The 27,151-nt window shown below is 37.1% G+C and overlaps 1 protein-coding gene across 1 annotated transcript in view; it reads left to right on the top strand.

The window, feature by feature from the left end:
* The window catches only part of DRC8 (dynein regulatory complex subunit 8), a gene marked incomplete at its 5' end in the record, with an annotated part of 134,264 nt that overhangs the window by 64,551 nt on the left and 42,562 nt on the right, over positions 1-27,151 (top strand). The gene's annotated exons all lie outside the window — the stretch shown is intronic.

Raw genomic sequence — 27,151 nt, 5'->3', positions numbered from 1 at the left:
ACAATATATTTAAAAATACATAAGATACTCTGACATATATTACAGTTGTTCTGTTATACAAATGTGCTTGTTAACTAGTATTTCTGATATTATTTCATCATCTGACCATCTTGTACAACTGCTTATTTCCACATATGGTCATTCCATATTTTGCTAAATGGGCACTCTATAAAAAGTAACATTTTTTAGAACACCTGCTGAACATGACATTTCTGGAAATTAAATATACTCTTGTTAATATTTTCCCCAAGCTTCACAAAATTGCATATACCTTACTGAAAAGTTACATATTATATTTTAGCTTTATTTAATTTTTGAGATAACGTTTGTGATATTGAATTAGATGTAACCATGAATTAAATAGACAGAATTACTTGGATTATCAACCAAGCTTTTTTTTTTTTTTTTTTTTTTTTTTCCTGTCTGTGCCACACACGGGATCTTAGTTCTCAACCGGGGATCAAACCCGGGCCACGAAAGTGGAAGCGCCAAGTGCTAACCACTGGACCACCAGCGAATTCCCAAGCATTTTTTGACATATGTTAAAGTTATAGTTTAAACATATTCTATAGCAAGAGATTTGTTATTTCCAGAGCACATTTATGAATTATGACTACTTTTCTATTGATATGACTAATAAAGAGTTAAGTTTAAATGAGACTTTGTGCCTTATGAAGGAGGACTGTGTGTGGATCTTTTTTTGTTTCTTTTTTAAGACCTATGTAAACACATTTTTCATTAATGGTAGCCTTGGTCAATGCAATGCTTCTTAAAAACAAAAACAAAAACAAAAATAAGTGATTAGTCAACAGTAGAGAACAATAAACCAAACCCTGATCCATGACCACTTAAACACATTTCAGAGGGAATTTTCCCGAAAGGGCTACATGACTTCTAACTTTTCTTTCCATTCTACATTCTGAGGTTTGTAATTGATTTTTTTTTCTCTAATGACCTAAATATGTCATCAGCCAAACACTTCATGGAAGTTTCTCAAAAGTTTGCCTAAAATCTTAATCTGGTGTGTTAATAACTAATGAACACATGATGGGCCAACTTAAGTTAAATTAGTACCAACTTACAATAATGTTACATATACACAAATTTATAGAGAGAAGTACTTTGATTACCAAGGTATTTTTAAAAATTCGTGATAACACACGATCACATTACATTTAATTTTAATAAACTTATAGGTAAAAAAAATCTATTTCTTAAAACATAATCATTTTCTTAAGTACCTCATTTGTTATATTCTAATAATCCTAAAGATTTTTCTCCTGATAAAAGTTATTTTTCCATAAAATATTTTAAAATCAAAGACATTATTTCCATTGTTGTTTTGAAATATTGATTTGAACAATGTAAGTTACCAAATATTTTTGGCAAGCATTCACATCCATTGTTGCAAAGACACATTGTTGTACTTTCATTTAATTCGAATAGTTTAATTATATTTTTTCTGACAACAGTAAAACTTTTTAAAGCTTCCATTAGACTGTTAACATGAAAATAGTTTAATAGCTTTCTGACTTGTTACCATGGTATTTTAGCCTTGTATGATGAGGCCAGATCTTCTATTTTGGCAGTAGTATACACAGTCTGCCTTTTTTATTTTCAAGATGAAGAATCTAAATAAATAAAAGAAGTCAGGGATACTTAAAAAAAAAGATCACTAGTCAGAAAAGGGCAAGAAAGGGAAAGTGATGCTTTTGTTTTAGCTTGTTGGTTGGCTTAACTACCTGGAACCTTGGATAATAGTATTCAGAAGGAGTATTAGAATTGTTCAACCCATTTTAGTCTCTAAAACATGTATGCCCTTTAATTTTATAACCAACAAGACATTTAAATTAGAATGAAGTGTATTATTTACTGTGGTGTCTACTCTATTTAAGATCTGTTTTTCTTACTTGTTTTGAAATACCATAGGTGCTATTTTCTTCTTGAGCTCTGGGTTTACTCTTTCAGGTAGCATTGTCAGCTACCAATATGACTGTTGGAGTCTGTCAGAGTAATTGTATTAAAAAAAGCCAACCTTGCCGTATTTTAATCTATTTAAATAATAGACTATTCGAAGGTTTTAAATAAATTGTTTTCCTCTGTAAGACTTCATTCATGTTAGGCTCATCAGTTTGAAGAGCCTTGATCCTGTGATACAATATTTTGAAACAGAAACTTCTTTAAGCCCAGATTCAACCACAATAATTAGTATCTAATACATATATAGCCCTTAATATGGATCAGGCATTAATCTAAATTCTTTACACATTTTAATGAATGGAATCATTAACCAAACTTATGAAGATGATGCTATTATTTTTTTATTGTGACAAAAATATACATAACATGAAATTTTTCACAGCCATTTTTAAGTGTACATACAGTTCAGTGACATTAAGTACATCCACATTGCTGTGCAACCATGATGACTGTCCATCCCCAGAACTTTTTCATCATAACGAACAGAAACTTTTACCCATTAGACAATATCTCCCCATCTCCAATGCCCACCCCCCAATCCCTCCTGTAATCCTCCCCGCCCCCACAACCACCGTTTTACTTTTTGTCTCTTAGACAAGAAGAAGTAGACAATCTGAATGGGCCTATATCTATTAAAGAAATTGAATCGATAATTAATAACCTTCCAAAACAGAAAGCACTAGGCCCAGATGGGTTCACTGGTGAATTCTACCAAACATTTAAGGAAGAAATTATACCACTTCTCCATAATCTCTTTCAGAGAATAGAAACAGAGGGAATACTTCTCAACTCATTCTATGAGGTCAGCATTACCCTAATACCAAAACCAGATAAAGACATCATAAGGGAAGAAAACTACAGACCAATATCTCTCATGGACATAGATGGGAAAATCCTCAACAAAATATTAACAAATCAAATCCAACAATATATAAAAAGAATTATACACCACAACCAAGTGGGATTTATCCCAGGTATGCAAGGCTGCTTCAACATTCAAAAGTCAATTAATGTAATTCATCACATCAACAGACTAAAAAAGAACAATCATACGTTCATATCAATAGATGCAGAAAAAACATTTGACAAAATCCTACACCCATTCATGTTAAAAACTCTCAGTAAACTAGGAATAGAAGGGAACTGCCTCCACTTGATAAAGAACATCTGCAAAAATCTACAGCTAACATCATCAGACTTAATGGTGAGAAACTTGAAGCTTTCCCAGTAAGATCAGAAACAAGGCAAGGATGTCCCATCTCACCATACCTTTTCAACAAGATACTGTAAGTGCTAGTGCTATGGTCTGAATTTTTGTGTCCCCCACCAGATTCATATGTTGAAATCCTAACTCCCAAAGGTGATGGTATTAGTAGTTGGGGCCTTTGGCAAGTGATTAGGTCACTCATGGATGGGATTAGCACTCTTATAAAAGAGATCCCACAGGGCTTCCCTGGTGGCACAGTGGTTGAGAGTCTGCCTGCCGATGCAGGGGACACGAGTTTGTGCCCCGGTCTGGGAAGATCCCACATGCTGCGGAGCGGCTGGGGCCGTGAGCCATTGAAATTTTTATTGTATTGAAATGTGACTGATTTTTGTGTGTTGATTTTATATCCTGCAACTTTGCTGAATGTGTTTATTAGCTCTATCAGGTTTTGTGTGTTTGTTTTTGTTTGTTTGTTTTTTGGGTTTTTTGGGGCAGACTCAGGGTTTTCTACATATAAGATTATATCATCTGTGAACGGAGATGATCTTACTTCTTCCTTTCCTACTTGGATGCCTTTTATTTCTTTTTCTTGCCCAGATCCTCTGGCTAGAACATCCAATACTATGTTGAATAGAAGAGGTAAAAGAGAGCATCTTTGTCTTATTCCTGATCTTACAGGAAAAGCTTTGTCTTTCAGCATTGAAAATGATATTAGCTGTGGGTTTTTCATATAAGGCCTTTATCATGTTGAGGAAGTTTCCTTCTGTTCCTAGTTTTCTGAATATTATTATCATGAAAAGGTGTTGAATTTTTGTCAAATGCTTTTTCTATATCAATTGTCCTAATCATGTGGCTTTTCTGCCTTCATTCTATTAAAGTGGTATGTAACTTTGATTGATTTTTGTATGTTGAAGCAATCTTGTTTCCCTGGAATAAATCCCACTTGGTCATGATGTGTTATCCTTTTAATACATTGCTGAATTTGTCAACCACTGCATTTTACTGTCTGTCATTTTGTTATACTACCTTAATTCTTTCCCTGCCAATTTTTACCCAACAGATAATTCTCTTGTTATACAAATTGTTCTATAACATAGAAAAAAAAAAGTTACCTAGTTTCATTGTATGAAGGAAATAAATATAATTCTGTTAATACCCAAAAAAACACCAAAAAGGGAAATTGTGGATTGTCATAACCAAATGGGATATGGATTATCTCACATGCATTTATTAACTATTTAGTAAGCATTTATTGAGATTTTAGTATGTTCCAGGCAGTGTCAAAGTTGTTCTCAAGGTGTTTACAAGTATGGAAGGGGAGACAAATAAGTAAACCACTGATTACAACATAGTTTGATATAATATTATAATAGAGGTATCATGGATGCTACATGATTACATAGGAGGGTACCTAATTGAAAAAGAGGATGAGGGTAGCCTTCAGAAAGGTGTGTGTTACTCTTAAACTGCCTTGAATGATGAGTAGAATTAGCCCGGAAAAAGGAGAGGACTGTTCCATACAGAAGGACTATCAATCACAATGACAATGAAAAACATATTAATTGAAAAACTACAAAGATTTTCAAGGTGGAGAATCTGTATGGGAACGTGCTGAGAAATGGCATTTTTGAGATAAAAAGGGGGCAAGATTGTAAAGGGATTTGTGTACCTGATAAGGAGACTGAATGTTTTTTTTTTTTAAAGACCTTGGGAACCATTGAAAGATTTTAAACCAGGAAGTCATATGAGCAAAGTTTTGTTTTAGAAAGATCATTCTAGCAAAATGTGGACTATGGTTTGAAGGATGGAATGGGAATGGAGAAAAAAGAGACTAAAGGCAAAAAGACAGGAAGTGACTGTATTAATCCAATTCAGAAGTGATGAAGGTCTAAACTTAAGCAGTGGCAGTGGAAATGGAAGGAGACAGATTTTAAAAGAATTTAATAAGTGGAATCAAAAGGTGTTGATGATCAAATAGAACTGTGAGGATGGGTTGTTGGAAACTGAATTAGTTGGGGTGATAAATTTGGAGGAAAGTGATCAGAGAATCAGTAAAAGATAGCAGTGAGAAGGCGTAGCAGGTGATATGTCTTGAAGGAATGAAACTTAATGGAGAAGTAGTTTTTTAACATGAAGGTGAAACAAGAACTGCTATCAGACAAGTCCAGAATGTAGGACATTTTCTAAGACATTGCATAGCCTGGTCTCTTCCACAAGCTAATTTCGTAGGGGGATAGGAGACTAGGGAAGGATGAAGGACTGTGGTAGTTTAAAAGAGACCAAAAAATATTAAAACCAAATGTAGTACATAAACTTTAATTAGAGTGTAAGTTGAAAAAATAACTATAAAAAAGACATTATGGTACAATTTAGAAATTTATATATTGAATAGATATTAGATGATTTTAGTGAATTTTTGTTAATTTTTATGGATGTCATAATTATATTGGGGTTACGTAGGAGGATGTCCTTATTTTTAGGAGATGCATGTTGAAGTATTTAGGGATGAATAATTGTAATGTCTGCAATTTACTTAGAGACAGAGACATAGGGAAGAAGCAAAAAACAGCAAAATACTAGTCATAGTTTGATACAGGTGATGGGTATAGAGTTGTTTACAATATGCAGCTTTCAATTTCAGATTCAAACTTGAATTTGCAGTGTGCCCAACAACTACTTATATAGCATTTACATTGTATGAGATATTATAAGTAATCTAGAGGTGATTTAGCATATATGGCAGGATGTGTGTAGGTTATATGCAAATACTACGCCATTTTATATAAGGAACTTGAGTGTCCTCGGATTTTGTTATCCGTGGGTCCTGGAACCAATCTCCCTGTGGATTCGAGGGATGACTTTTTTCAGTTCCTGATCAGATTTTTAAATATAAGCTCCTCAATTTTTGATAGTTTATTACCAATGGGAAACTTTATGTAAAAATGTAAAAGTATTTTTCTCAACCACTAAAAAATTTAAAACAGTTGAAATTATATTTATAATCTCAAAAATGTATCCTTTTTAAATTGAAGTGTAGTTGATTTAAAATATTACATTAGTTTCAGGTGTACAACATAGTGATTCAGTGTTTATAGATTATACTCCATTTAAAGTTATTACAAAATAATGGCATATTTCCCTGTGTTGTATAATATATCCCTGCTGCTTACTTATTTTATACATAGTAGTTTTCTTTTTTTTTTTTTTTTTTTTATTCTTGAGCACTTATGTTTTATTTTGGGTTCTCCTAAAAAACAGGTCCTGAGACAAGGATTTGACAGTAATTTGGGAACTAATTTGAGTGTAAATTGGGAAGGTTTCAAGATTATTTAGGAGGTGAAGTGAACACAGGTTGGGGATTTTCTAAGTGAGACAGGGGAGGAAAAAGGAACCAGTGACATGTGTCTCACTGAGCCAGCTACCGTTATGGATGACTGGAGCTTGATTCTGCTGGGGAAATTCTGTAAGCTAGTGTAGGATACATCAGGGTCAAAGGAACTTGACCTACCTGAGTATCAAAGGAACTGGGACATTTATACACTGACTGGCAGAGGGGGCTCTGGAAGAGAGTGAAAACCCTGAGGGAAAGAAAGGCAGAGGCTGGCTGTTGAAAGTTGGGCCAGGGTGCACTGAACTACTAAGAGGAGTAGGGGGATGCAGGTGGGACAGGAGCAGCACCTGATTTTCGGTGTATAGAAGTATAGCATCAATAATTGAGGAAAGCTAAAATCAAAATGGATGAGTTTTTCTGAGCACACAAGTTGGATTGAGCACAAGTATAAAATCAGAGTTTTTTTTTTTTTCTTCCAAAACTCCCTTGTCTTGTTTTTCTATTTTCTTTGTTCTTGCCCTACAGGTTTTCCCAACCAGAGCCCCCACTGCCAATGGGTGAATAAATATCCTAGTCACTTCCACTAGACTACGCTGTGCAGTTCTTCAATACTCAGTCTTGTCTCGATTGTGCCTAGAGCCCTCCCTTAGAATAGTTTGCACAATCTTTCCGCATTCAGAGAGGCTGGGATGTAGTATTAAGATTGGCTTCCATTTTAGGCTTGGTCCTCCTGTTTTTCTTTGTAATTTGTCCCTGTTTTTTTTTTTTTTAATTTTTTGCCTTATAACAAATTTAATCAGTTATACATATACATATGTTTCCATATCCCCTCCCTTTTGCGTCTCCCTCCCACCCTCCCTATCCCACCCCTCCAGACGGTCACAAAGCACCGAGCTGATCTCCCTGTGCTATGCGACTGCTTCCCACTAGCTATCTACCTTACGTTTGGTAGTGTATATATGTCCATGCCGCTCTTTCACTTTGTCACAGCTTACCCTTCCCCCTCCCCATATCCTCAAGTCCATTCTCTAGTAGGTTTGTGTCTTTATTCCTGTCTTACCCCTATGTTCTTCATGACATTTTTTTTTCTTAAATTCCATATATATGTGTTAGCATACAGTATTTGTCTTTCTCTTTCTGACTTACTTCACTCTGTATGACAGACTCTAGGTCTATCCACCTCATTACAAATAGCTCAATTTCATTTCTTTTTATGGCTGAGTAATATTCCATTGTATATATGTGCCACATCTTCTTTATCCATTCATCCGATGATGGACACTTAGGTTGTTTCCATCTCCGGGCTATTATAAATAGGGCTGCTATGAACATTTTGGTACATGTCTCTTTTTGAATTAGGGTTTTCTCAGGGTATATGCCCAGTAGTGGGATTGCTGGGTCATATGGTAGTTCTATTTGTAGTTTTTTAAGGAACCTCCATACCGTTCTCCATAGCGGCTGTACCAATTCACATTCCCACCAGCAGTGCAAGAGTGTTCCCTTTTTTCCACACCCTCTCCAGCATTTATTGTTTCTAGATTTTTTGATGATGGCCATTCTGACTGGTGTGAGATGATATCTCATTGTAGTTTTGATTTGCATTTCTCTAATGAGTAAAGATGTTGAGCATCCTTTCATGTGTTTGTTGGCAGTCTGTATATCTTCTGTGGAGAAATGTCTATTTAGGTCTTCTGCCCATTTTTGGATTGGGTTGTTTGTTTTTTTGTTACTGAGCTGCCTGAGCTGCTTATAAATTTTGGAGATTAATCCTTTGTCAGTTGCTTCATTTGCAAATATTTTCTCCCATTCTGAGGGTTGTCTTTTGGTCTTGTTTATGGTTTCCTTTGCTGTGCAAAAGCTTTGAAGTTTCATTAGGTCCCATGTGTTTATTTTTGTCTTTATTTCCATTTCTCTAGGAGGTGGGTCAAAAAGGATCTTGCTGTGATTTATGTCATAGAGTGTTCTGCCTATGTTTTCCTCTAAGAGTTTGATAGTGTCTGGCCTTACATTTAGGTCTTTAATCCATTTTGAGCTTATTTTTGTGTATGGTGTTAGGGAGTGATCTAATCTCATACTTTTACATGTCCCTATCCAGTTTTCCCAGCACCACTTATTGAAGAGGCTGTCCTTTCTCCACTGTACATTCCTGCCTCCTTTATCAAAGATAAGGTGACCATATGTCCGTGCGTTTAACTCTGGGCTTTCTATCCTGTTCCATTGATCTATCTTTCTGTTTTTGTGCCAGTACCATACTGTCTTGATTACTGTAGCTTTGTAGTATAGTCTGAAGTCAGGGAGCCTGATTCCTCCAGCTCCATTTTTCATTCTCAAGATTGCTTTGGCTATTCGGGGTCTTTTGTGTTTCCATACAAATTGTGAAATTTTTTGTTCTAGTTCTGTGAAAAATGCCAGGGGTAGTTTGATAGGGATTGCATTGAATCTGTAGATTGCTTTGGGTAGTAGAGTCATTTTCACAATGTTGATTCTTCCAATCCAAGAACATGGTACATCTCTCCATCTATTTGTATCATCTTTAATTTCTTTCATCAGTGTCTTATAATTTTCTGCATACAGGTCTTTTGTCTCCTTAGGTAGGTTTATTCCTAGATATTTTATTCTTTTTGTTGCAATGGTAAATGGGAGTGTTTCCTTGATTTCACTTTCAGATTTTTCATCATTAGTATATAGGAATGCCAGAGATTTCTGTGCATTAATTTTGTATCCGGCAACTTTACCAAATTCATTGATTAGCTCTAGTAGTTTTCTGGTAGCATCTTTAGGATTCTCTATGTATAGTATCATGTCATCTGCAAACAGTGACAGCTTTACTTCTTCTTTTCCGATTTGGATTCCTTTTATTTCCTTTTCTTCTCTGATTGCTGTGGCTAAAACTTCCAAAACTAGGTTGAATAAGAGTGGTGAGAGTGGGCAACCTTGTCTTGTTCCTGATCTTAGTGGAAATGGTTTCAGTTTTTCACCATTGAGGACGATGCTGGCTGTGGGTTTGTCATATATGGCCTTTATTATGTTGAGGAAAGTTCCCTCTATGCCTACCTTCTGCAGGGTTTTTATCATAAATGGGTGTTGAATTTTGTCGAAAGCTTTCTCTGCATCTATTGAGATGATCATATGGTTTTTCTCCTTCAATTTGTTAATATGGTGTATCACGTTGATTGATTTGCATATATTGAAGAATCCTTGCATTCCTGGAATAAACCCCACTTGATCATGGTGTATGATCCTTTTAATGTGCTGTTGGATTCTGTTTGCTAGGATTTTGTTGAGGATTTTTGCATCTATGTTCATCAGTGATATTGGCCTGTAGTTTTCTTTCTTTGTGACATCCTTGTCTGGTTTTGGTATCAAGGTGATGGTGGCCTCGTAGAATGAGTTTGGGAGTGTTCCTCCCTCTGCTATATTTTGGAAGAGTTTGAGAAGGATAGGTGTTAGCTCTTCTCTAAATGCTTGATAGAATTCGCCTGTGAAGCCATCTGGTCCTGGGCTTTTGTTTGTTGGAAGATTTTTTATCACAGTTTCAATTTCAGTGCTTGTGATTGGTCTGTTCATATTTTCTATTTCTTCCTGGTTCAGTCTCGGCAGGTTGTGCATTTCTAAGAATTTGTCCATTTCTTCCAGGTTGTCCATTTTATTGGCATAGAGTTGCTTATAGTAATCTCTCATGATCTTTTGTATTTCTGCAGTGTCAGTTGTTACTTCTCCTTTTTCATTTCTAATTCTATTGATTTGAGTCTTCTCCCTTTTTTTCTTGATGAGTCTGGCTAATGGTTTATCAATTTTGTTTATCTTCTCAAAGAACCAGCTTTCAGTTTTATTGATCTTTGCTATCGTTTCCTTCATTTCTTTTTCATTTATTTCTGATCTGATTTTTATGATTTCTTTCCTTCTGCTAACTTTGGGATGTTTTTGTTCTTCTTTCTCTAATTGCTTTAGGTGCAAGGTTAGGTTGTTTATTCGAGATGTTTCCTGTTTCTTAAGGTGGGATTGTATTGCTATAAACTTCCCTCTTAGAACTGCTTTTGCTGCATCCCATAGGTTTTGGGTCGTCGTGTCTCCATTGTCATTTGTTTCTAGGTATTTTTTAATTTCCCCTTTGATTTCTTCAGTGATCACTTCGTTATTAAGTAGTGTATTGTTTAGCCTCCATGTGTTTGTATTTTTTACAGATCTTTTCCTGTAATTGATATCTAGTCTCATAGCATTGTGGTCGGAAAAGATACTTGATACAATTTCAATTTTCTTAAATTTACCAAGGCTTGATTTGTGACCCAAGATATGATCTATCTTGGAGAATGTTCCATGAGCACTTGAGAAAAACGCGTATTCTGTTGTTTTTGGATGTAATGTCCTATAAATATCAATTAAGTCCATCTTGTTTAATGTATCATTTAAAGCTTGTGTTTCCTTATTTATTTTCATTTTGGATGATCTGTCCATTGGTGAAAGTGGGGTGTTAAAGTCCCCTACTATGATTGTGTTACTGTCGATTTCTCCTTTTATGGCTGTTAGTATTTGCCTTATGTATTGAGGTGCTCCTATGTTTGGTGCATAAATATTTACAATTGTTATATCTTCTTCTTGGATCGATCCCTTGATCATTATGTAGTGTCCTTCTTTGTCTCTTCTAGTAGTCTTCATTTTAAAGTCTATTTTGTCTGATATGAGAATTGCTACTCCAGCTTTCTTTTGGTTTCCATTTGCATGGAATATCTTTTTCCATCCCCTTACTTTCATTCTGTATGTGTCTCTAGGTCTGAAGTGGGTCTCTTGTAGACAGCATATATATGGGTCTTGTTTTTGTATCCATTCAGCCAATCTGTATCTTTTGGTGGGAGCATTTAGTCCATTTACATTTAAGGTAATTATCGATATGTATGTTCCTATTCCCATTTTCTTAATTGTTTTGGGTTCGTTATTGTAGGTCTTTTCCTTCTGTTGTGTTTCTTGCCTAGAGAAATTCCTTTAGCATTTGTTGTAAAGCTGGTTTGGTGGTGCTGAACTCTCTCAGCTTTTGCTTGTCTGTAAAGGTTTTAATTTCTCCATCAAATCTGAATGAGATCCTTGCTGGGTAGAGTAATCTTGGTTGCAGGTTTTTCTCCTTCATCACTTTAATTATGTCCTGCCACTCCCTTCTGGCTTGTAGAGTTTCTGCTGAGAGATCAGCTGTTATCCTGATGGGGATTCCCTTGTGTGTTATTTGTTGTTTTTGCCTTGCTGCTTTTAATATGATTTCTTTGTGTTTAATTTTTGACAGTTTGATTAATATGTGTCTTGGTGTATTTCTCCTTGGATTTATTCTGTATGGGACTCTCTGTGCCTCCTGGACTTGATTAACTATTTCCTTTCCCATATTAGGGAAGTTTTCAACTATAATCTCTTGAAATATTTTCTCAGTCCCTTTCTTTTTCTCTTCTTCTTCTGGAACCCCTATAATTCGAATGTTGGTGCGTTTAATGTTGTCCCAGAGGTCTCTGAGACTGTCCTCTGTTCTTTTCATTCTTTTTTCTTTATTTTGCTCTGCAGCAGTTATTTCCACTATTTTATCTTCCACCTCACTTATCCGTTCTTCTGCCTCAGTTATTCTGCTATTGATCCCATCTAGAGTATTTTTTATTTCATGTATTGTGTTTTTAATTGATGCTTGATTCATCTTTAGTTCTTTAGGTCCTTGTTAACTGTTTCTTGCATTTTGTCTATTCTATTTCCAAGATTTTGTATCTGGGAAATAGAATCTTGGATCATCTTTACCATCATTATTCTGAATTCTTTTTCAGGTAGACTGCCTATTACCTCTTCATTTGTTAGGTCGGGTGGGTTTTTATCTTGCTCCTTCTCCTGCTGTGTGTTTTTCTGCCTTCTCATTTTGCTTATGTTACTGTGTTTGGGGTCTCCTTTTTGCAGGTTGCAGGTTCGTACTTCCCGTTGTTTTTGGTGTCTGTCCCCAGTGGCTAAGGTTGGTTTAGTGGGTTGTGTAGGCTTCCTGGTGGAGGGGACTAGTGCCTGTGTTCTGGTGGATGAGGCTGGATCTTGTCTTTCTGGTGGGCAAGTCCACGTCTGGTGGTGTGTTTTGGGGTGTCTGCGGACTTTTTATGATTTTAGGCCACCTCTCTGCTAATGGGTGGCATTGTGTTCCTGTCTTGCTAGTTGTTTCGCATAGGGTGTCCAGCACTGTAGCTTGCTGGTCGTTGAGTGAAGCTGGGTGCTGGTGTTGAGATGGAGATCTCTGGAAGATTTTCGCCGTTTGATATTATGTGGAGCTGGGAGGTCTCTTGTGGACCAGTGTCCTGAAGTTGGCTCTCCCACCTCAGAGGCACAGCACTGACTCCGGGCTCCTCAATTTGGGATGATGTGTTGTCTATTCATGTATTCCACAGATGCAGGGTACATCAAGTTGATTGTGGAGCTTTAATCCGCTGCTTCTGAGGCTGCTGGGAGAGGTTTCCCTTTCTCTTCTTTGTTCTCACAGCTCCTGGGTCTCAGCTTTGGATTTGGCCCCGCCTCTGCGTGTAGGTCGCCGGAGGGCGTCTGTTCTTCACTCAGACAGGACAGGGTTAAAGGAGCAGCCGCTTCGGGGACTCTGGCTCACTCAGGCCGGGCGGGAGGGAGGGGCACGGAGTGCGGGGCGAGCCTGCAGCGGCAGAGGTCGGCGTGACGTTGCACCAGCCCGAGGCGCGCCGTGCGTTCTCCCAGGGAGGCCGCCCCTGGATCCCGGGACCCCGGCAGTGCCGGGCTGCACAGGCTCCCGGAAGGGCGGTGTGGGCAGTGACCTGCGCTCGCACACAGGCTTCTTGGCGGCGGCAGCAGCAGCCCCAGCGTCCCACGCCCGTCACTGGGCTCCGCGCTTTCAGTCGTGACTCGCGCCCGTCTGTGGAGCCCCTTTAAGCAGCGCTCTTAATCCCCTCTCCTCGCGCACCAGGAAACCAAGAGGGAAGAAAAAGTCTCTTGCCTCTTCGGCAGCTCTAGAGTTTTCCCGGACTCCCTCCCGGCTAGCTGTGGCACATTAGTCCCCTTCAGGCTGAGTTCTCGCCGCCAGCCCCAGTCCTCTCTCCCTGCGCTCTGACCGAAGCCCGAGCCTCAGCTTCCAGCGCTGCGCGCCCCGGCGGGCGAGCAGACAAGCCTCTCGGGCTGGTGAGTGCCGCTTGGCACCGATAATCTGTGCGGGAATCTCTCCGCTTTGCCCTACCCAGGTATGTGGGGGGTTTCTTGCCTTTTGGGAGGTCTGGGGTCTTCTGCCAGCGTTCAGTAGGTGTTCTGTAGGAGTTGTTCCACGTGTAGCTGTATTTCTGGTGTATCCGTGGGGAGGAAGGTGATCTCCGCGTCTTACTCTTCCGCCATCTTACCCGGAAGTCAGTCTACTTTATATTCTTGAAGTACATAATTTAGATTTGTTTTTCCTCTATTTAATCTGGATTAGCAATGTTATATTTTAGTCTCATAAGAACTTTTTACTTATATCTGGGTGTTCTGTTTTGATCTTTTAAGTTCTGAAGCAGTTCATTTTATTTTCCATTTTCCTTGTTAAATAGTTTTTGAAGGTTGCATCTTGAAAAACATTGAGGCAAGTTTTCAGTAGCATTAATTAGGGGCATTTTTATTTTGCCTCATACAAAACGTAGACCATAATACATTTTTACTTATATACATTATCCTGCTCTATGTTCAGATTTTAATCGATAGGTGTGATTGAAAATTAAATTTTTGAGTAGATAATATATACACATGGGGTAAAATTCTAAAGGTACAAAAAATATATAGTGATAGGTAAATCTCTTCACTTAGGTATCTGGTTCCCCTTTCTAAAGGCAAGATTTATTATGTTTCTCTAATTCTTCCAGAGATAGTCCACGCAAGTACAAGTGTTTGTATGTATGTATGTATTTTTTATTGTGGTAAATATACATAACATAAAATTTACTGTTTTAACCATTTTTAAGTGTATAATTCAGTGGTATTGAGTACATTCACATTATTTCTATCCATCTCCAGAACTTTATTTTCCCAAACTGAAACTCCATACCCTTTAAACAATAACTCTCCATTGTCCCCTCTCCTAAGCTCCTGGCAACCACCAGTCTACTTTCTATCTTTATGAGTTTGAGTATACTAGGTACCTCATGTAAGTGGAATCATACAGTATTTGTCCTTTTGTGTCTGGCTTATTTGACTTAGCATAATGTCTTCAAGGTTCATCCATGTTGTAGCATGTATCAGAATTCCATCCCTTAAGGCTGAATAATATTCCACTATGTGTATATAACACATTTTGTTTATCTATCCATCTGTCCACAGACATTTGGGTTGTTTCCACCTTTTGGCTATTTGAATAACGTTGCCGTGAACACTGATGTATAGCTGTCTTTTCAAGTCCCTGCTTTTAATTCTTTGGTTGTGTAACCAGATGTAGAATTGCTAGATCATGTGGTAGTTCTATGTTTAATTTTTTGAGAAACCACTGTACTGTTTTCCACAGTGGCTGTTCCATTTTACATTCCCACCAGCGAAGCACAGGGCTCCAGTTTCTCCGCATCCTTGCCAATACATTTTGTGTTTTAAAATAACCATCCCAATGGGTATAAAGTGGAATCTTGTGGTTCTGATTTGCATTTCCCTAATGATTATGATATTGAGCATATTTTCATGTACTTATTGGCCATTTGTATATCTTCTTTGGAGAAATGTCTACTCAAGTCCTTTTCCCATTTTTAAACTGGATTGTTTGTTTTTTTGACATTGAGTTGCAGGATGTGTGTGTATTTTTACCGTAAGTGGTGAGATATTATATAAATCACTATGCACTTTGCTTTTTTCACCTATAAATATATTTTGGTGACTATTCTTTATTAGTACATAAAGAGCTTCCTCATTTCATTGTTTGGATGAACCATAATATATTGAATTAATCTACCCTTGATGGATATTTAAGTTGTTTCTAGGCTTTTGCTACAACAGTCCATGTTGCAAAGAATATCTGAGTATGCACGTCATTTTGCAAAATTGAGATTTTTCTCTAGGATAAATTCTTGGAAATACGTCAAATTGCATGAATATTTTTGGTAGGTGTTGCTATCTTGACAATATATTCTCTCACATCATTATACAAGCATGCCTATTTCCCCACTCCCTCTTAAAGTTTAATTATCAAACTTTAGGACTTTTGCCAATCTGATATGTGAAAATTAGAAACTCAGTGTTAATTTTCATTTCCCTAATTATAGATACCTTTTGCATGTCTAAAGACAATTTGTATTTTCCTTTGTCTGAACTGGCAGTTCATGACCTTTCCCCATTTTTCCATTTAGTGATTTATCTTTTAATACATGAAAGATCTTAGCCTTAGGCTGTGAAATGTATGCCATCTATTTTTTGACTATTTCTACTTTCATGTATTCAGAAAGTTTAGAAAAATTAATCATATGACACACCTTGTGAGTATGGATTTAATTTTTGGAAACAAAAGTCATTAGAGTAGTTTTAATAAAATAAATTTAAGTTACCCTGAATAAAGCTAGTTTGGTAAAAAATAAAACCCACTCCACAAGGAATACCCCTAAAGTAAGGAAGCTTGAGAGTTTCCTGGTGGTCCAGTGGTTAGGGTTTGGTGCTTTCACTGCCACGGCCCAGGTTCAGTCCCTGGTTAGGGTACTGAGATCCTTCAAGCTGCGTAGCGCAACCAAAAAGAAAGGAGTAAGGAAGCTAATTTTTCCATGTAGCTGATAAATTTAATTTGAAAGTAGCTCTAATCTTGTATACAAACATATCTCGTTTTTTATAATCTATGTTCTTTTCATCTTTGATTCTAGCAATAAAAGTACACTAGAAGTCAATAGAGTCAGTTGCTGGCTCTATCAGTGATTTTTACAATAGGCCGCCTCTTTTTATTTCATTTTGCTTATTTATAAAATTGCAATAATAATACCTGCATGACTTAAGCCACAAGAATATTGAGTATCAAGTGAAAAAATAGGACTTTTGAAAAGTATAAAGTTAGATCAACATATATTTTTAAACACTCAATTTTAATCAATTCCAGAACAAACTGATACTCAAGAATTTGGTGAACCAAAGTGAGGTAGGGTCCAATGCTGGTTTTAAAAGTTCTAGTCTTTCCGTTTTCTCCAAACAGATCCCTCTGAGCCGTTCCTAAGCTTCAGTGCTTTTGCAGAGTGACCTTATTAGTAGTATTCCACACTATTTTGTGTTTATTTTATACCTGCTGCATCTGTAAGAGTTTCTTCCTAATATTTTCTTGTTTTTTTTTTTAGTCTTAGGCAAACTTTATGCAGTCTAGCAGCCTCAGGTATCATTTTGCTAATGCAGAGAGTCTCTTTTTCACAGCTTTCATCTCAACTCAGCATGAGTCTCTGGGGGCATGCAACACCCAGTATTCATTTGTTTTACTGATAAGGAGACAAGTTTCTGAAGCAGTTGGCAAGAACCTTAAGTGTATTAGAACTTGTCTAAACTTCAATAAGATATAGTTAATAAGAACCTTTTTGTAATGATTTAGAAATAACTCTTCCTAAGAGGACTGGAGGTGCCATAAATATTACTTCTACTTCTTCACTTTTTAAAATTTATTTATTTATTTATTTATTTTTGGCTGCGTTGGGTCTTTGCTGCTGTGCATAGGCTTCTCAATGTGGTGGCTTCTCTTGTTGTGGAGCATGGGCTCTAGGCGTATGGGCTTCTGTAGTTGTGGAACACGGGCTCAGTAGTTGTGGCTCACAGGCTCTAGAGCGCAGGCTCAGTAGTTGTGGTGCACAGGCTTAGTTGCTCCGTGGCATGTGGTCTCTCCCTGGACCAGGGCTTGAACCCATATCCCCTGCCTTGGCAGGCAGATTCGTAACCACTGTGCCACCAGGGAAGTCCAACTTCTTCACTTTTAATACTATTTTTGAAGAGAAGTTAATACAACATTTCACAATTCATTTTTATCAGGTAGTAAAAAGTGTGAGCAGTGAGGAGAAATGGCATGGATAGTTTCCCCAAGCAATTATTACCTGAGAAAGCTTGGAGCCACTCAAAGAGCTTTTGAAAAACTGAATAGGTAAATGGGCCTGCATTTTGTGGAATGGAAAAGTATATTATAAAAGAGGAATGGGATTGTTGGACCCACAGACCCCTTGATAGGGAATGAATTTTTATAATTTTATTCATACAAAGATAATTCACACACGAATAAAATAAATGATGAAATAAGACTACGTGAGTAACTTGGATAAATTTCAAAAATAATGTTGAGTTTAAAATATTGCAAAAGGAAGTGAACATTATGATAACCGCATAATGTAAATTTTAAATATACAAAGTGATAGTCTATTGTTTATGAAGACAAATACATGCCTGAGAGTGATAAACATTATCCTTAGAATAGTGGTTGAAGATGGAGGGAGAGGGATGAAGAGTGGAATTTTAGTTGTTTCTGCAATATTTTATTGTTAGGGAACAAAATCTGAAGCAAATAAATGTGGCAAAATGTTAACTTCTGTTAAATCTTGGTATTGGATATAAGGCTCTCTGTAATTTTTTTTTTCGGGGGGGAGGCGCACCGAGTGGCTTGTGGAATCTTAGTTCTCTGACCCGGGATTGAACCCAGGCCCTTGGCAGTGAAAGCGCAGAGTCCTCACCGCTGGACCGCCAGGGAATTCCCTGTAATATTTTTTTCTGTACTTTTCTCTGAAATAGTTCACAATTATACATAACAATAAATATTTTTAAAGAGTGGTTTATATCTTATTTCACCATCTCACTTTGAAGTCGCTTTGTAAAAAATTGGTTTGCTTGTAATAGTCCTTCTGATGAACTGTGATTAAAGAATCACGAAAGAAAGTTTAAAAAAATTATCCCGAATTCCACCTCTTGAAATAACAATTATTAATGTCAGAGAACTATTATTCTAGATCTTTTTTATCCACTTGTAATAGGATAAATGGGTAAAAGGGTGGGGAGTTAATAAGAAAGAAGGAAGGAGGAAAGGGAAGGAAGGAAAAAGAAAGAAAGGATGGAAGAAAAAAGTCTAGCGTATAATCTCCACAAGGACAGGGGTTTCTGTCGTTTTGTTCACTGCTGTATTTCAACACCTAGAACTGTGTTTGGCACGTAGTAGATCACCAATAAAACTTATTAAATAAATGAAGAGACTATTCCTATAAAAATAAGATCACAATAATCATGCTCTTTAAAAATAAAAGTTAATTTTACTTGAATGTAACACAAGAAAAAAATTAATTTAAATTGAAGAAATTGTGTAACCTCAAATGTTTGTTAGCCATGAGAGACATTATTTATGTTAAATTCAGGAAAGATAACAAGAAAAACATTAACAGGTTGTAGTCACTGTGTTTTTGAAAAAAACTACCCATTTCAAATATAAAAGTATCAGTTGATTTCCTGCTGTAGAAGATGAGGGTGTTAGTACTTTCAACATTCCTTCTACTTTTTCTCCCTCAGGCCCCCCCAACCCCAGTTTATCTTAGGTATGTTATTATTAATATTTTTACATTGACAAGGTAGAATGTTCATACTTTAGTATTCATGCAATCTTTTAGTATATTTTTCCCGCAGTTCAATGGAATTTCTGCTAACCACCATTTCCTCCTCCATCCTTGAATTCTTTGATTTATTTCTGTTGTCTAGATTCTCTTATTTGTTTGTTTGTTTTTTCAGAAAGTGCTCATGGGTATTTTTCCCTGAGTTCTTTCATCTTTATTTTATTTTTTTAATTTTTATTTTATATTGGAGTATAGTTGATTTACAATGTTATGTTAGTTTCAGGTGTACAGCAAAGTGATTCAGTTATACATATACATATATCTATTCTTTTTCAGATTCTTTTCCCATATAGGTAATTACAGAGTATTGAGTAGAATTCCCTGTGCTATACAGTAGGTCCTTGTTGATTATCTATTTTATATATAGTAGTGTGTATATGTTAATCCCAAGAGTTCTTTCATCTTTAAAACATTTGCTTTTATTTGAATACTTTGTATCTAAATGACATTTTATAAATTTATATTATTATTTTTAATGGCTACAAGGCATTTCATAGTTTGACATATCTCCTAATTTTGGAAATTTGGGTTATTTGTGATATTATGTTACCATTGTATCAAGGCTAAAATTATTCATGTGGAATTGTTCAAAGATTTTATCCCTTTCCTAGAATGCCAAAAAATAAATCCTGTAAGCTCAAATTATTTTTTGCCTTTTCCTAAAGAGGAAGATTTTTATTATTGTTGCTGGCAGGTAGGGTATTTTGATCTACATAATTAAATTTTGACAGTAGGATGGTGGAGAGGATAAATAAGAAACTGCTATGGTCTGAATGTTTGTGTTCGCCCAAGTTTCATATGTTGAAATCCTGCCCCCCAGTGTGATAGTGTTTAGTGGTGGGGCCTTTGGGAGGTGCTTATGTCATGAGGGTGGAGCCCTCATGACTGGGATTAGTGCCGTATAAAAGAGACCAGAGAACTAGTTCATCCCTTCCACCATGTGAGGTTACAGCAAAAAGATGGCTAACTAGGAAGCAGATTCTCACCAGACACCAAATCTGCCTGTGCCATGACCTTGAACTTCCTAGCCTCCAACTGTGAGAAATAAATATATGTTGTTTATAAGCACTCAGTTTGTGGTATGTTGTTATAGCAGTCTGAACAAAGACAGAAACTCACTCTATGAGATTGAAAGAAGAGTTTGTTAAAGATGTTAAAGGAGAAAGTAAGATTTGAGGGAGAGCAGTGGATCTTAAACAGTTATAGGATATGAAGAGAATAATCAGGAAAGGGAGTTAAAATTTGTTTTGAAAAATATTTTTGAATAGATAATATATTCACATGGTTAAAAATTCAAAGAGAACAAAGTACAGAGAAAAGTCCCTCTAAGCCCCTTCCACCAGCCATTCAAAACCCCTCCAAACTATACTAACAATGAAAGTACTAGTTTCTAGGGATCACCCCAGAAATATGCTATGTATATACAAGGAAATGCATATATATTATTTTCTTGCCCCTCCCTTTTTTTTTACTCATACAGTTACATTTATAGTATGATAATGTTCTCATGGGATGGGGTCAAACCTGTGCTGAAGTTTATTTTTATGGCTTCTCAGTGGCATTCAGGAGTCTGGAATGGATGTAGTTCTCCAGTTAATCTTAGGCTGAGTGCATAAATGTATTGGAGGGCATCAGAAAGGGTGTGGGATTCTAGGTATCCCTGTAAACTATGTCTCAGGCTTTATAGATGGAAGTGGATTAATATGATGGCATTGTGACATAAAAATAACACTTGGGTTCGGGCTATCCTGTTCAGGGTACTTAATTGCCTGTTTTTATAAAGAAGACTCTTTTTGTATTTTATCTTTGGAGGTCAACTTTTCTTGACTCTGGATTGTAGGTATCTGTCTGTTGTACTTATTGTTATTATCTAGATCAGGTGCAGGGTTTGCTGTGTGTCTACAAAAATTGGGAGCCAGAGGCTCTCTGAGTATTGGTGATCTCAGGGAGTGTACTTCCTGGGGCCTCTGGGTGTGTACCCTCTGTTGCTCCCAAGTTCGTACTTCTGTGGCCTCAACCTGTTCTCTTTAACATCGAAATAAAATATTGGTTTCCATTTGAAAACTGTCAGCATTATTAAATGTGGAAGACTTGATGCAAATGCATAACAAAGGACAGTTCATGGCAGTATCTTCATTAGCTTTGAAAGTTAGAGGGGACGCACCCAAGAAGCATTACTGTCTGCTCAGATAGCCACAGGCGTGTTTGGAAATCTGGCTCCCTGTCTTCATTCTGTTGGTTGCACTCTTTCCGGTTGCATGGGACCAGATAATCTTTTAAGTTTTCTTAGTTACTGAAGGGTATTGTAAGGATCTATTTGGAAATAAGTGATATAAGAAGTAATTATTTCTTATAATCATAAGGAATAAGCAAAAAACTGACTGTAGTTCATTCAACCTCTTAGCTCACTGGAGCGACATTTGTTGCTGTTAAGGGAACACAGGGCACTAGTGTTTCAGCAGTCACTCTGTGACTCCACTTCAAGTCCACTTCTGATAGCCTAGCATGCTGGTGATTTGACTCATACACTTCTTTTTAAAATTTTTATTTTATACTGGAGTATAGTTGATTTACAATGTTGTGTTAGTTTCAGATGCTAGTTTCAGCAAAGTGATTCAGTTATACATATACATATATCTATTCTTTTTCAGATTCTTTTCCCATATAAGTTATTACAGAATATCAAGTAGAGTTCCCTGTGCTATGCAGTAGGTCCTTGTTGATTATTTTATATATAGTAGTGTGTATATGTTAATCCCCAACTCCTAATTTAGTGCCCCCCACACCTTTCCCCTTTGTTTACTCATATACTTCTATTCCCTCTCTTCCAGATTCTTATTCCTACTTTGCTACTGACTAATTTAACCTCTGCTGTGTGTCTCCTGTCCCTTTGCCTCTACTGACTCATGGCTTCTGATGCCTTCTGATTCTGCTGTTTTCTCTCTCTCTGTTATTCCTCTTCATCTCTCTTTCATCTGTATCTCTATCTGTTTTTCTTCCTTTAAAACTCCCAAGGAAGAAGAGAGAAAAGTCCGCTTTGGCTATTTGTCAATATTGAGTAGAGAGTGCTTTTGTTGAGCAGTGCTCTTACAGTAGACAACTTCATAGGCCTCTCTTGTAGGCCTATAGAGAGAGAGATCATTTTTTGGTTAAGTAGCCATCTCTGCTTAAAGCAGCTGTGCCTAAGGAGGTGGATCAAATGGTACAAAACATAACAATATATACACTAAGAAACTCTCAGGAAGACTGTGGATCTTTCAGGTACCTTATTGCCTGTCTGGTATGGTGACCCCCAAATCCTGATGAGGTTGTATAAGCCTAATAATAGGCCATTCCAACCCAATTTCTAGGCCACTTGGAACTCTGTGATAAACTCACTGGTTTCTTAACACCCCCTTTACCTGATAGTGCTAGTGATTCATGTCATTTTGGTCGACTGTGGTGGAGATTGGGTGGTCTAATTCTGTTTGCTCTCTTCCTGAACATGGACTAAAGTATAATTCCTGGAATCTCTTGCAGATACAGGGAGGCTGGGAATTATGACTGAGTTTTGGCCAATGGGATGTAGGTGGAAGTGATGTGTGCCACTTCTAGGCCAGATCCATAAAAACCTCCACGTGTGATCTTTCAGGCTTTTTTCCCTTCTAGCTTGATACAGGCAAGCAGAGTGACGTTGGAAGTCATGTATTGAAAATGATAGAACCAGAAGATAGAAGGAGCTGGGTCCCTGAATGATTTTTTGGAGGAAAGCCACCTACTGATCAGGAAAACTCATTTTGAATTTAATATAAGCCACTTCTATGACAATAGTATTATGCCACTGGATGTTGGTGTTTGTTATAACAGTGACCATTATCCTCACAGATTGTCCTCATTGAATTTTCCTCACAGGAACTCAAGGAAGGCTTTGGGGCCCCTAGGTATCTTACTAAGCTATGTCCTAGGCTGAATGAAGTTGGTTGATGGAGTGGCTCCTTCAGAGGGGGCTGCTGGGGTAGAGAAGAAGAGCCATCATTGTTTTGCTACTCCAGTCAAGCATGACATGAAGAATGTCTCCCTTTAAGACTTCTTCCACAAATCACAAGTTATGGATATCAGATACATTGTTTGAAATTGCCCCAAATTTATTTGGAGGTCAGTAGGCGTAACTAGTGGTTCCACCTTGAACACAGAGCAAGTAACTTTATCTAAACTGTGGTCAATTGCAGCAGTGAAGTTGAGTGTTCTGTGTATTCTAGATAGAGTGAATGACAGGAAGTGCATCCATTTTATCTACAGAGATAATAAGGCAAGATGTTCAAATCTGTTCTTTCCCTGGGGGGAGGTGAGAAAGACTGGACAGGTATTGGTTCTATTCAGGTGGCTATGAAAGGGAGAAGATTCGCTTACAGTAGCAGGGTCCCAAGGAGCATGGGAATTCATTATTTTTGTCTTTGAAGGATTCAGAAACAAGTGTTTAGAGGTGCCACTGTATAATGCAGTAATGAAACCAGGCCAGAAGCCAGGCCATCAGCCCTGTAATTCAAGGCAGCTCTTGGTTTATTTAAAGGCATGGTAGCCTCACCAGCTCCTAACCCATTGCCTTCTTCTATTTTAGTTTTTGAATTACTGAGAAGTGGCACTCAAATGTCTACTTTTTTCTGAAAACTATTGATGCATTTTGTAATAGTTTCTAACCTTGAGAGCTCATTTTAGGCTTTCCTTTGCTAATTTAACTCTAGAAGTATTTATATTTTTAACTGAAAGCTTATAGTCTTGTCTCTCCTAAGTTATAAACTTACTAAAGACAAACCTATTTAATATTTGGGTTCTGTAACGTGTACAGGCTTGTCTGTCTATATACAGCAGAAGGTATGTAACTAGTTGTGAGGAGTTATTAGGAAATGCATGTGTAAAGGTGGGTTAGGGGCCAGAGAGTGAGTGTTCGCTGCCCTAAGGAGACTGGATTCAGTTATGTAGGCAAGATAAATCCATAAATGTAGAGAATTGATAAGACTAGACTCAGGTTTTTAGAAAGGAAATTAGCTACAGGATAGTGGGTAGGTTGGCATGTGGACTACAGCAGTAGTTCCTAGTGCTGGGTGCACATTAGAATCACCTGGGGAGCTAAAAACCTGGGAAGCTAAAACACCACAGAAAAATGAGCAGATTTGAACCAGAGACTTGAAGAACAAATTTCAGTGCTACAAAGTCTCACAGTAGCAGGTATAGACAAGGGTATATGGAGCAAGAGGGATTCCCATACTGTGCTCAAAGGAATCTTTATTAGAGCTTGGGAAAATTTTTGGATGACCATGTGTGTGCGGTGGCCTTACAGAGCTGTCCATAATAAGCCCCGATTGTTAGGACTGCAAGCGAAAAAGCAGCATAGAGCTGCCGCTGAGAGCTCTCCAAGCTAACAAGGCCTGGTGGCTCTCCTGAGCACATAGCCTAAAGCCAGGCAGAAACAAGGATGTCTCCACAGGGGCAGGCATGGATAGTGTAAGTGCCTTAGCCACACTCTCACAAGTAATGATTCCTTTCCATAACTAAGCTTTTTTTGGCATTCACCCTGATCTCTGTATTCTGCTGAGTTATCCTCTCCCTGAGGCAGTGAACTTGGAATGCCCTAGCTGCCTAGGTTGGGGGGAAGGGTACAAAGAATTATGGATGGAAAAGCCTCCATTATTATTCTAAACTACCCCACTGCACAAATGTCTCCCATATAAAAACAACAGTTAAAACTTCTACCCAGTAACCCCCACCCCAGCTAATGTTCCTTCGTTGTCTTTCTCTTCATAGCTAAGAATCTTAATAAAAAAAAGGAGTTTGCTTTAGTGATGACCTTCACTCTGTTCATTCTTCAACACGCAGTTTGTAATTTGACTTCTGTCTACCAACCCCATTCCCATTCTAACTGTGTTCCCTGAGGTCACCAATTGTCTTGTCCCTTGTTTTCCATGACATCTCCTTTTGTTTTCATCCAACATCTCCAACTCGACTCTTCTTCTTAGCTCCTTTTGGGGACAGCTCTCCCTCTATTTGGCTTATTAATGTCCACCAGAGTTTCATCTCCATCCATCTTTTTACTTTACATCCTTTCCTGGGAGATCTCATTCACACCCAAATTTGGAGCTCAACCTAGAAAAAATTTAAAGTCTATACACAATTCTTAGGTCAAAGGGGAAATTTTAGGACCATGAAATTGAAAACTTCTTGAAAATAACTATAATGGAAATGAGATATGAAAATGGAAATGACATCAGAATCTATGTGATATAACCAAATCAAAACTCATTAAATGCCTATATCAAGAAAAATAAAGGCATACAAAATGAATAGGACATTCAACTCAAAAAGCTAGGGAAAAAGGGTAAACTGAGAGAAAGCAAAAGGGAGGAATGAGAGAAGATAAAAACAGAATTAATGGGGCTGGAAATCAGGGAAATAGTAGGAACTAATAAATAAAATGAAAAGCTGTTTTTTGGTAAAAGGCTAAAAAAATAAACCAATGGCAATTTTTTTTTAAAGGAGGCACAAATGCACAGATGACTTTGTGGAAATAACCATCAAAACAGAGGAAATTTTAAAATATCATGAGAGTGGTTTATACAACTTTATAAGCAAATTTGAAAATCTAGCTGAAAAAGGCAACTTCCTAGTTAAATATAATTTGTCAAAGCTTATCCTAGTCTTGTGTACCTGGATTGGAACACTTAATATTGTCAAGATGGCAAAACTCCCCAAATTAATCACCAGATTCAACACAATCCCTATCAAAATCCCAGCTGCCTTTTTTTTTCTTTCAGTAATTGACAGGCTGATCCTAAAATTCATATGGAATTGCAAGGGACCTAGAATAGCCAAAAACAATCTTGAAAAAGAAGTTGATCTCACACTTCTTATTTCAAAATCTACTTCAAAGCTACAGTAATGAAGACTCTGTGATACTGGCATATGGCATAAGGCTAGACATGTAGATCAGTGGAACAGAGTTGAGAGTCTAGAAATAAACCCTTACATTTATGGTCAATTGATCTTCAGCAAAGTTGGCAAGTCAATTCAATGGAGAAAGTATAGGCTTTGCAACAAATGGTGCTGGTACAACTGAATATCCACATGCAAATGAATGAAGCATACCATATACAAAACTTAACTCAAAATAGAGGAAGAAACATAAACTCTTGGAAGAAAACATAGGTGTAAATCTTTGTGACCAAGGATTAGGCAGTGGTTTCTTAGATATGACACGTGAAGCATAAGCAACCAAGGGAGAAAAAATAGGTAAGTTGGATTTCATCAGAATTCAAAACTTCTGTGCTTCAGTGGACACCATAAAGAAAACAAAAAGACAACCACAGAATGGGAGAAAATATTTGCAAATTATATATCTGATAAGGGTCCAGCATCCAGAATATATAAGAACTCTTATATCTCAATAATAAAAATACGAATAACCCATTTATAAAGTCAGTAAAAGATTTGGATAGATACGTCTCCAAAGAACACATTTAATGGCTAATACACACATAAATATGTGCCAAACATCATTAGTTGTTAGGGAAATGGAAGTCAAAACCACAATGAAATACTACTTCAGATCTACTAGGATAATTTTAAAAAGTAAAGTAACAAATGTTGGTGAGGATGTGGAGAAATTACAACCCTCACGCTCTCCTGGTGGGAATCTAAAATGGTGCAGCCGCTTTAGAAAACAGTTTTGTAGTTCTTCAAAAATATAAACATAGAGTTACCATATGACCCAGGAATTTCATTCCTAAGTATATACCCAAGAGAAATGAAAAAATATGTCCACATAAAAACTTGTGTATGAATGTTCATAACAGCATTATTCATAATACTCTCAAAGTAGAAACAATTCAAATTTCCATCAACTGATGAATGGATACAGAAATGTGGTATATCCACATAATGGATATTATTCAGCCATAAAAACTGAATGAAGTACTGATACATGCTACAGCATGGATGAACCTTGAAAGCATTATGCTAAGTGAAAGAAGCCAGACAAAAAAAGGCCATATATTGTATGACATATGAAATGTCTATAATAGGCAAATCCAT

The sequence above is a fragment of the Mesoplodon mirus genome, assembly GCF_964341445.2.
Source record: "Mesoplodon mirus genome assembly, chromosome: 3".
NCBI lineage: Eukaryota > Metazoa > Chordata > Mammalia > Artiodactyla > Ziphiidae > Mesoplodon > Mesoplodon mirus.
This window is presented reverse-complemented; position numbering and strand designations above follow the sequence as displayed.